This window comes from Cyclopterus lumpus, chromosome 16, assembly GCF_009769545.1.
Source record: "Cyclopterus lumpus isolate fCycLum1 chromosome 16, fCycLum1.pri, whole genome shotgun sequence".
Taxonomy (NCBI): Eukaryota; Metazoa; Chordata; class Actinopteri; order Perciformes; family Cyclopteridae; genus Cyclopterus; species Cyclopterus lumpus.
In genome coordinates this window covers 16,100,158-16,112,773 of record NC_046981.1, presented here as the reverse complement: position 1 = coordinate 16,112,773, position 12,616 = coordinate 16,100,158, and positions in this window count along the sequence as shown.

Here is a 12,616-nt window from a genome sequence, read left to right as displayed (position 1 = left end):
CATCACCAGTGCGCGCTTATAAACGCACGCACGTTCACACCACGTGCACTTTAGTAGCGTCGACTGCAGCAGTGGGCTACGGGACTGTTGACATTTGATCTGGGCCCTATTTCTCGTACGTGGCTCAACTAAGTCGACCAAATGTCTTATTAGCCAAATTAAATTAACACGATGATTGACATCATCCCATTGATCCGAGCCGACGTCAGTTCACAGGATAGTTGCGCGTGCCCGTCCAACTTCAAAATGGGGAACAGTCGATCACCGAAAACATGATTTTCTAACAGCACAAAGGCAAATAAACTCAAAGGAAGAGCCTCCCTTTTCTCCGCTGAGCAGGAGATGATCATGAACGTATATGAGGAATTCCAGACCATTTAAATGTGCCTGCTGGCAGTCAGCTTAATGGGATGCATCCAATGAGATCTAAAATAACTATCTCAACTCTTTCAGAACAAGTAGATAATATATGTGTATATTCATGTATGTGGAGATGACCATATATAACTTGTATTGCATTTACACGGACATGGCCAGGGAACGTAATGAACACATCCATGAGTTTCACCAACACCACGGCATACAGCGGCTTTCCCGATGTTCTGCATCGCCGACACTGTACAACAATGTACCACAATGTACCACAATGTACCACAATGTAAGGCTCTGCAAACAGTCTGTGAGACAGTCAATACTGAGTTTCGTGTTCAATGTATGGCTCGATAAGGTCTGTAATAAATGATTCCTTGTGGGCAGAATCGATAGCGTTCATATAGGATGTCATCATCACGTCATAAGAACTCTCTCCCTATAAAACGTTAATCTAACTAATATCGCTCCTTCATCAATGAGGAAGGGAGCTGTCACTTTCTTCAGGGGGCGTGGCGACCTTATCCAGCTAGACCGAATGAGCCTGCGCTGGAGCAGGTTCACATTGTTGGATGTGTTGCTATGGTAATTTTGCCAAACTTGCTTCGAGGAACTGAAAACCCTGACTTGTGTAATCTCATCCGGAAAATTATCTCTCTAACAACTTTAACCAGGTACGAGAAATATGGCCCAGGATGCCTATATATTTGATAAATATATGAGAGTTGATAACTGAAACTGATTAAGAAGCATGTTTTTTAGTTTTTTTTTAACATAACTGATATTTTTGTTAATTATAAAAACTGACAAAGATATGTGTACTTTTAGTTTAGTCTATTAGCATAACCATATAATCATTTTAGTTGTGTTGTTTTCATTTCATAACAACCAAGCAGATATAGGCGATTTTATTCTTTATTGTTCAATTGTCTCAGTTATAAGTGCCAGTTTCTTGTGAGGTGTCGGTAATGGCCAGTGTGGTCTCCAATTCCTCTGGTTTGTCCTGCAGCAAAAATAGAAAAGTGAAAATGACAGCATAACCTGAAATATAGTTATATATTAATATGGCCATAAAGGACATGTATTGATACATTTATTGTGTACCCTGCTGGGCATACAAAGTTACAGCCCATAATGCATTCATTGCTGGCACCCAGCATGTCTAAGCCAATACCTGTATTTACTGTCCCTTCTGTTTATTGATTTGGACAACACTTGTGCAACATGTTTAAACTTTAACCGGGGTTGAACAGTGGATATTGTGAAGGAGGCACACATAATATAATATTATATGACATTCATATAATATAATGTTAGGAAATACAATAGACGTACTGTTCCTGTGTTGTCTGTATGTATGTCTGTCCCTCTATCTATCTATCTATCTATCTATCTATCTATCTATCTATCTATCTATCTATCTATCTATCTATCTATCTATCTATCTATCGATCGATCGATACTTTATTGGAGCACAAGATCGGTCAAATTGCTCTTCATCCAGCAGTCATGGTTCAAAATAAAACAGGACATAAACAATGTAATCTATTTAACACATTAAACTATAAAGTCATTTAACAAAGCTTCACTTAATGGCATCATGAGACATGAGCAGAGCACGTTCTCCAACAGACTACTTCAGCTCTGCTGTCACAAGGACGGATACAGGAGAACATTTCTGATACAGGAGAACATTCCTGCCAACTGCTATTGCTATAATAAATCTCCTCTGGCCAAATCCCCCCCAAATTGAACATCAATAAACCTTGCACCGCTGTCACTTTATACTTTAGAGACACTGTATACACTTTCCTTTTTATTGTATTTTTTACATTTTCATTTCCTCTATTATTTAAATCTTAAATGTAATATGTCCTGCTATTTTATTTTATTGTATTGTATATTTGTAAAAAATGTTTTGCTGCTGCTTCAAGAAATTTTCCCCTGGGGGGGGATGAATAAAATATAATCTAATCTAAATTATACAGTGAAAGACACAGAGAGAGGGAGATCCCTTTACACATTACCTCCATATATCTTTGAACCCAGGTGATGAGTTGGGTCACTCTGCTGTAGACGCCTGGTTTATTGGCCCGTCCACAGCCCTCTCCCCAGCTCACCACCCCTGCCAGCCTCCAGTCCCCACTGGCTGTCTCACACACCAAGGGACCACCACTGTCTCCCTTCAAACAAGACCGACCCGTTTATCCAACATTAAACACCACGTTTGCACCCTTAAAGAGACAGTTCACCCTATAATCAAATATTCACATACATACACTTAACTGTCGTGTGTTTAATTAATTGAGACTATTTCGGTGTGAGTTTCCTAGTTGAGGAGTTATCACCGCAGAGATGTCTGCCTGCTCTCGATTATATTTGGACTATATGGCACTCGGCTTGTAGTGCCCAAAGCACAAACAAAAACTCATTTGAAAACATCAACATAAATGTCTCTCTTCAGAAATCATGAACCGTTTACTCAAGACAAGCCACAGACCTTGTTGTGAGTCTCAATATTAAAAAAAATATTTACATTATATTGGAGAGAAGACGTCTCTACGGGCCGATATCTCCAAAACAAGGAAAACCACATAAAAACAATCTACATACAGCACTACAGGTTAGAGGACAAATGTTGGACATGATGCAAGATTAGCTTTGGTGATCTATTGTAAAGTTAAAGGGCGTTACTCATGAACCTGTATAGGTTGATAAGGATATTTGATATCAGTACCTGGCAGGAGTCCACGCCTCCGCCCATGGGGCCAGCACAAATCATCCGAGGGGTTAGGTACATGCCGTAGACACTCGGGTGGGAGCAGACGGGTTGAGCTATTACCTTGACCTGAGCCTGCCGGAGCTCATCTGACACAAAGCCTGACGGAGAGGCAGCAATAATAGAAAGGATTAAAGAAACACTTGACCGTAATTGTGCTGCAAGTGCATAAATCAAAGGGAGGTTAGGGAAATGACTTTTAATTTGTTTAAAATCGTTCAGACGGACTGGAGCCAACAAGCACGCCCATAAATGAAGTGGCTGCTTCAGGCCTCGTATCACTGGCAGATGCCAATTGCAAGTTTGCTTTTCAATTTGTGTAATCATTTAAATGAGGTTTCTTCTCAAGTATCTTTGCATCAGAACTTCTAATATGCCAGAAGGAAATTGTATTTAAAAATGTATTTTCTTAAATGTGTCTTTTTTGTTCCCTTTACTGATTTAAATTTAGTTGAATGTAGCTCAAAACTTTGCTTGTGCAGCTATTGTTTACAGTTTCTTGGAGAAGAAGCTACGACAGTAACTTGAAGGTCATTGGGGATGATGTGACGAGTTTTAGCTTAATTTTTTTAGGGGGTGGATCTCCAAACAGTTTGGAAACAGCCACGAGGACCGTAGAACATGGGATCAGTGGAGGACTTGCATTTGCGCTCCTAATTTGATGACAGGAGAATATTCTAACAGTGAAAAAAGAACCAAGAAAGCACCTCCTTCATAAATAAATCCCCAGCCGGTGATCCAGCAGGCTGCTCCAGGAGGAAAGGACTCGCTCGGACTGGGTAAACAGACCGGTCGCACCCCACCTACAAACAGCACACAGTAATCAGATCGCAACATAATCTTAGATTCATACGCAAAGCAATAAAGATACAAAGGTTATCACACGGCAGTCAGGAGACCACTTACTGTGTTATCAGTTTTTCAAGATTTAACTTGTTTATTGTCATTCCTGGTATACAAGTAAAATCATGTGAAATACTTTCACTGGGAGGCTCCATAAAAGAAAGAAAATTAATATGAAATATGAAATGACCTGAGATATATACGATACGAATGACACAAAAATAGAAGTAATACAAATGTCCATCAAAACAACAATAAAAGTTGCATATTGCGCAGGTGTTGGATTGCATTGTTGCTTGTGGTTGTCGTGAACACTGATGAGGGCTGAGATGCTTTACTATGAAATTTGAAACAACAAAACTAGACAGAAAAACTGACCCTAATAATTAGCCTTAAAACCTTAATCAATAACATAAAACTTAACACTAGTGCACCTTAAGTTATTTTACTTTCTTTACAAACATGACACATTTTTAAAGCTGTCTTTTGTGTTCTACTTTGTGAGCTGGTTCTGACTTGGCTTTGAAAAAAGTGCATTACAAATATATAAGTATTGCTTATTGTACTGTTTATACTGTAGGTATACATGTCTTAAAACAGGAATGTTGTTGCAAAGAAATTAATAACCATCAAAGGAAAGCTGTATTTAACCAGATGAGTACTTTATATATAACATTTATCTTAAACAATATTCTCACTTATTGGTATAAACATTTTTTGTGGATGTTTAAAAGTGTAATTTAATTTACATCACGGTTAAAGAAGTTGAATATCTAAATAATCAATAATGTGTCAAATGCCTTTGAAATTAAATGTTTGATTTACTATATTAATGGCAAACACAGTGATGTCAGACAAATGGTGAACACAATGAGCAAACTGTTAATAGTTAATTTCTTCCAAGAAAGGCATATCACATTTTTCATGTAACATGAATTTTGCAAAGAAAAAAACAGTATCTAGATAGTTTTAGGAAGTTGGTGTTGCATCATTATGTACACATAGATCATTGTATAAAAAGGCACTTTGTAGACATTGTATAGAGAAAATAGCTATATAATATATTATTATCATATTATCATTATTATGATTATGTTATTAAGACCAAATTCTAGCCGTAATGGTATTATCTATTTTAGGCTATTCGTTAATAGCACATTATTCAATAGCTTTTAACTGCCGTTTTTTCTCAAAGTACTTCATAAGTAGGCCTATTTGGGAATCAGTTTATATCCATGTAAAAGGCAACGAAGCCGACAGTATGAACACAGTGTAACGTGACATATGACGTGTCTTTGTCGGGTCCGGCCGACAGATGGCTCCCTCCTACCGTTCATGTCCATGTCAGTGACCGTGCGCAGGAGGCCCACGTCATAGTCGTTGTTGTATCTGTTGAAGCGCGGGTGGTAGAGGACCTGCAGGGCTCTGTAGCGGTTCCCCAGAGAGTTGTCTGCGATGCTGAGCGTGCCCACCACCACCAGCCAGTCAGCCACTGCCAGCATGTTGTTCCTGCAGCAGTGAGACATATTAAGTTAGTCAATGTGCAATGATCAATGGCTGGTTTTGATATAAACTGTTGTATATCCGGTTTAAAAGTTCTAATTGACTACATTATACAAAGTTAATTATATTATAAATTGATTAGATTAGATTAGATATACTTTATTCATCCCCAGGTGGAAATGTCTTTGTTGCAGCAGCAAGCATGTTTACAATATATACAATACAATATAATAAAATAAAACAGAAGGGCATATTACATTTAAGAATTTAAATAATAAAGGAAATGAAATAATAAAGAGCCTTTAGACAGTGTTGATAGTCTTAAGCAGGACATGGCACTTATAATCCATGCAATTACTTTATGTCACTGCTTTTTAAATGCAAGTAAATCATAATTTGATGTGCAGTCACACCCAAACTGCCCTCGAATCGGGTCAACAATCATTTATTTTTCATTCGGCACTACAAACAATTTAATGAGCTGCTTTTAGCTTGAAGTGGTGCTTAAAATGTCAAAGTGCATTGATTGCCCAAAATCCAAAATGAGGACTGCACCATGCAGATAGGCTCCACCTAACTTTGAGCTCCCCGTCTCTCTTACTTCCATTCCCCCATGTCCACCTCTTACTCAACAAAGCAGTGAGCTGCAGTGATGACCCAGCGAGGGGAGATGATGGCACCTCCGCAGACGTGCTTCCCTCTCCAGTGCATGCTGACCTGCCAGACCCACTTGTCCTTGGCTGCCAACGTCCCCCCAACAATACGCCGGCCATCACTCAGCAGAACTGGGCAGTCTGGGGGTGAGATGAATAAGAAGGGATGTGTATGCAAAGGATAAATACATTAAAATGATCTGACACATGCGATAACACTTGTAAGAATTACTTTTAAATTATTCCACAAAGATTGTTGAATTCAGTAAAAGTATATAAGCAGTTTGATATAGTGAATAATTATAATGATATTCCAGCAAAGCCCTGTCAATGATATATAGCTTATGGCCATATCTGCCAGACAGCAGATGGATGTGTTCTGTCCAAGACAAATAAGCATAAAATCCCCACAGCCCTTAATCAGTCTGTTACAAATTATTATAATACATTGTTTTACCTGCAGTGATGTTGTCCGTCTGGTTGACTGGATTCTTCGACAGAAAAGGCAGCTGAGTTGGGACACTGCAGTTGCCCTTCACGCCACAGGGAGAAGACGATTCCCCAAACTCAGAGGGGAAGACCAGGAACTTGACTGATTTTAAGAGAGAAGGAAAATATGAATAGTAAATAATTAAATTATAAAATTACAGGAGAACTCTTGCAGGAGGACACTGCAAATTGAATGTTTAAAACCCAATAAGCTAAATGCTGTCCTTATTTAATTGTAAATGAGTTACAGTGCGTTACTACCTAAGATAGCAGAGGTGATGATCAGCTTGATGATCATAAGGAAGCTCACAATCAGTAGCAGCTCACGGGATGTACAGGCTTGAGACACTGAGTCTACAAACAAATAAATAAACAAACAAATACATCTTTAAAACATATATAAAAAGACAATGTCAGGCTGCATTGTTAAAGACAACTTAATTGAAACAAGTCACTGTAGCATCATCACAAAAAATACAGTTTACATGCTCAAAATGAATATTGTATGTTTTATGTAAACATTTATATGTGGACATTCAGTACGTGTATAGCCTACAGTATGTTTCAGAGTTACTAGTATTAATGCTGTTTAGACTGAGTGGAACATTTCCAAATATGCTAACTTTGCAATTTAGTCATTTAGCCTAACGTCAATAGCATAGCATTTCATAATTTGAGTTCTGTTCTGTTATTTGTGTGAATAAACTTGACATATTTCCAGTTTAAATCATTATTGAACAGCGTCAGCTAGTGTACAGCGGTTTAAGGTTATTTCTCAGAAAATAGTATATTTATGCACAAGACTGCTAAAATAATATATATATATATATATATATATATAAATCACAAAATGTATTCATAACACACAACACAGTGGAGGAGAATGCTGGTCATGAACAGGTGTGTTAAGTCCTTTCTCAAAACAAGAGACTGCCGGTCCGTGGAGTATCTAGAGGCAAGCTGCCATCATTTGAAGTAAAGCATGAGCTGCATACAATGCCTTGTAGGTAAAAACATTATAATAATGTTGGAATCAACTTTATAGTCTGACTGACAGCCACCTGAGGTGGCCGAGCACCAGTGTAATGTGCAACCTCTCACTAGTTCTTTGATAAAAGCATTCTGCATTCTGACAGTGATGTAGTGGTAAACGTTAAGGTGAGTCAATCGTGAACTCTGGGAAGTAATTTCTGCTTCTTCGCCCGAGAGACATTTTCCCTATATAGCTTATATTTGATGGTCCAAACTGTGACACATTGTATAGTTTGAATTTACGCTATAACAATGTGTACAAAAACAACAAAACTGATAAGCTGGGTTTATCCTCCACTCTGCTCCTGAAGCCGAGACAGTGAATTGGCTAAAACAATTGAGATAATGAGACGAAAGCCTATAATTCTCTATAATTCTCTCCAAATCATAAAGAGACAAACCGATCGGATTAGGGCAGAGTTTGAAGGGGAAGAAAGACACTAAGAACTGCTTAACATGCTGCATGGTCGGCTACCTTGGTTTGCTAAGTGGTGCTAATTTCCATTTTAAAGGTAAAATTGCAATATAATGTTGTGCCATCTATCCACAACCTCGCCAAAAGCTACCTGTTCAGATTATTAGTTATCATTAAATAGACCTAACTGTCAAAATGGCGGACACGACACAGGTGAAAAGCACAATTAGAATGACATATGATACACCTGACAGAGATATTTAATATCACAGGTCGTAGAATAGCACTCTGGGAAAGGATGATTCTTTTTTTGTGATTTAACCCAATCAAGAAGGGTGGTGCAAGAAATCCACTGCCATGAGTCCTTTAAAAAAATACCATGATCAATAACATCTAAGGCCATTGAGGTTGAATAGCCATAACATTGATTGCACACCAGACCTCTGTTACATCATGGTGTTATTACTGAGGCTATAAAACAGCTTCCTCAACTCTGTGTGTTTTGGTGAAACTCTGGAGAAATGTTATTCTATCTATCTTGTCCACAAGATGATAAGAAACCACTCTGGAAAGGGGAGCAGGAGTCAGCAACATATGGATGATGTTATTTTCTTGAAACATTGGGTCAAGGATGCTTTCTAAGGGGAGGCTGAAAAAAAGCTTACATTAAAACAGTGCACAATAGAAACAGTCCTCTATTACAGTAGCAAAGATTTATCTTTAAGGAAAAATGCTGCTAAGATACTTGGAGTGCAATATGAATCCAGTGACTCTCTATCAATAGGATCTTGACAATAGATGAAGCAGAAGTTTCTCCAATACATCTGAGGAAGTGGCAAGGCTTAGTCGACGATGAAATCTTGAGCCAAATCTTTGGCTTTGTTATTGTGACTACAAAGGATAAAGCACCTGCATAGCAATGTTTTTAGAGGGCGGGCCTTTTCATATGTCCAAAGCTTGTTAATGAAACTGTTAACTATCACACGTGAGTATAATATTTAGCCATGAAATGGTGTCACTCATATATGCACATGTTTTAATCATGTTTGGGTTCAGAGGTTTGGGACTGTATTGGATTAAAGCATTGGACCAACAACCTGAAATATTACCTTGCTCTTCATCAGCTTTGGGTATCAAGACACCTACCGACCCCTCCTCCAGTGGGCCTCCATCTGACGGTTTCCTCTGCTGAACTTCCGGGGGATTATCAGCACAGGGAAGGGATGAAGGCTGGGCTTCTTGATCTTGGGCCTCTGAGGAACCAGAAGGAGAAGAGAAAGTCCCTGAAAGTTCAGGCTCTGGTGTTACTTCATAACAAGATGGAGGCTCTGGGTACACGTTTCCATTCGACGAGGGCTCATAGTGAGGCATGAGTGTGAGGACTGTGGAAGGGACCAGAGACGATACACTCAATACTTCATGACTGGTTGGACTTTGAAAAGATGTTGATGTCCAGTGCTCGAGGGAGGGATAGAGTGACGCATCGACTGGCTGCTGTGCATCAGAAGTGCTGGTGCTGCCTGCTTGGACCTGCAAATCCATACTGCTGGCTGCCATGAAATGCAAAGTCTGTTCAAAGTTAGGGTTCCTGTTTTTTGGCTTGGTAGTGTATAGCTTGTGGGGTCCAATTAGCAGCACATGTGTGCTGGTCTGGATAAGATTTACTCGATATCAGACATGGCAGAGTTGAGTGGAGGGACATGGACGTGGAAGGAAACCCTGAAACCTCAGCTGAGTCCTGCAAAAGAAACAAAGGCAACAACAAGAAAAAGTGAGTAACTTTAAGATATTGAGTGCTGATATTCTCACATAATATAGAAGAAGTCTTGTAAGGATCTTAGAGTGCATTTTATTACATCTCGTTGCTCAAAAAAATGAGTTTTGTCAGATTGGATCTTGGTAATTAAACTTTGCTAAATTATGCCCAGAATTCAAAGGATTTACCCAAAAGACTTAGATAACATTCAAATGAAAAGCTTGCTCTGAGAAAAATACTAATACACATTTAAGTAAGTAATGAGGAAATGCAAAATAAGGCCACAAAAAGCTATGCTCTCGTAAGAATAAAGAGTTATGTCACTAACGCTGCATACCCATTGTTTGTTTCATAGACTACACACTTCATCACATCGGGTTACTCTAAACTTCAAGCGCTCTCACCTGAATGCCAGCCGGAAAGATTTCATCTTCATTTGTATGCGTGGGATTATTCATCAGAGTGTGTCTCCTCCACACCTTTTATGAAACCAGCTTTGTACCACAGCGGGGAAAGGAAATGCATTACAGTCAGTGACGAGACACCAAAGACGCTCACAAGCTCTGGAGCATCTTTAATCCAAACATATGTCATCTGCTACTGGGGATCCATCATCTTCACATGGCACAGGTTTCTGCAGCTTGTCACTCCTCCTCCTCCTCCTCTCTTCAGTTAACACGTAATCCTGTCATTGTTTCACCCCCTTCATCATCCTCCTTCTCCTTCCAGTCTGCTCTTCCTCCCTCTCCAACTCAATTTTTCTCCTCTGGTCAGAGCAGACGAGGCTGTAGCAGTCAGGTCAGTAACGGATATGTGCACTCTTGTCATTGGGCGTCTATGAAATATGCATGGGGATAATTGTGTGCTTGGGTTCAGAGTTTAACAACAGAAGGGTAATGTACACCAAACCAATGAGTTGCTCCGACTCACAAGTACAGAGGAACACAATGGCAGCACAGACAGACACACATTCACAGAGTCGAGGAGTTGAGTTTCTCAAATGTATCCAATAATCACACTCCTATTATGAATAGGAAGAGGCGTAATGGTTTTGTGTGTGTGTATGTGTGTGTGTCCAGTCCTTTGTTCGTCCTATCACATTACCGTCTCAGACAGTGGGACGTACTGGCTGCCACAAGGAGACCCGGTCATGGTGAGTTCACTTCAAAGACTGCATCACCTAGTATTCCGTCTGTAAGCATGGTGTCAAGCAAACCGATAAAACAACATTTCCCCAAAAAACAAACAAACTGAAGGTTGCATTTGGCAGAGCACCAAGTGAAAAACAAATGTGCAAAAACTACTCTCCTCTTGTGAGATGTCATATCTTTCTGTTTAGTAAATGCGTTTTGTGAAATGCTCTGTTTTTATTTCGCTGTGTTAAATGTCACTTAAATGTGACCCTTGCTCATTAAGGCTTCAGAAGCCTATCTTTACCAAACGATGGGGTCCTGTCGCAGCATTGTTACTACAATGATTGTTATTACTGAATGTTGCTCGGCCCTCTGGTTGAACTGCTCTTGTTAACTGTCTCTGGGCACACACACATCATACACAATCCTCTATGAAAAGCATATATAGCACATACACTCAGGAGTGGACAATCATTATTCAAATTAATTATTTTATTTCATTTGTATCATTTGTATTTAATTTCTATTTTATGCAATCTTTTCATTATCCTAATTTCTCCTCTTCTTTTCATTCTTGGAATGATCACCTTTGATGTTTGTTGTTCTTTGTCTTGTACACTGTACCTGAATATCATGTGAACCAAGACATACAACTGAAAAATTGACAGGAACGACTGTATGAAAATACATATTGTTTGTTGTTGAAAACTAAATAAAAAAAAAGTGAGTTCAAAAAAAAAATGTGACCCTTGCTGAACTGTTTCCTGAGCGGCTGTTGTTTTATTTTTACTATGTAGTCAAATGCTGTTGTTGTTTGTGCCATCGGGTCAAGTTAGAAAAATGAAAAAAAATTGTATTGCTGGCTTGATGTTTATAACATGAGTGTAGAATACCCCCTCCCCCCATAAGCACATGACACCGACTGAATTACTGAATAAATAAATAAAGTGTGCAGGATTCATTTGCTTCCATATTGGTGTCAGAGTTCTTGTTTACACCAATCAAGCTGTCTGGTAATTTGCACCAACCTCACATACAGCTCTCCAGCAACCACGGCAGCCCTAATCTGTGCATCAGTGGGGTTGACTGACCGGAAGCTGCCATCCACAGACAGCAAACTGAACTTGTATGTCCTTTCCTGTGACAGTTAATCCTTCTGGCACTTGAGTGCTTGAATCTTTTATGACTGATGATCTATTATTGAATTGTTGAGTAATTGTAGGTTTTCCTCAAAACATCTGGTACCTATAAAATATCTCTATATTCCTGATGTTACCGTCAGAGAGAACCAGGTAAGAGGTTCCCATTCTTTTAGAGTCTTCATGCTAAGCTAAACCTAGTATTCACAGTAAAAACCTAGGAGTAAAGCAAATTTGGCACGTGACAAATAATCTTTTAAACATTAAACAAAAATTGAGAGAAAACGTCAGTCAATGATGGAATAAAAGGGTCAAGAAAATATGTTTTCAAAAAGTGTGAATCACTGCAACCCGAGAGGTCCTTAAGCAAACAAGGCTCAGCCATAATCCTCAGTGTGCTTAATAGTGTGAATACTAACTGATCACATATGTACAATACCTGCAGAACTTCACACAGTCACTGACTAAGGCTCACAGTGACTTGAAATGAAAAGATGAAATATCT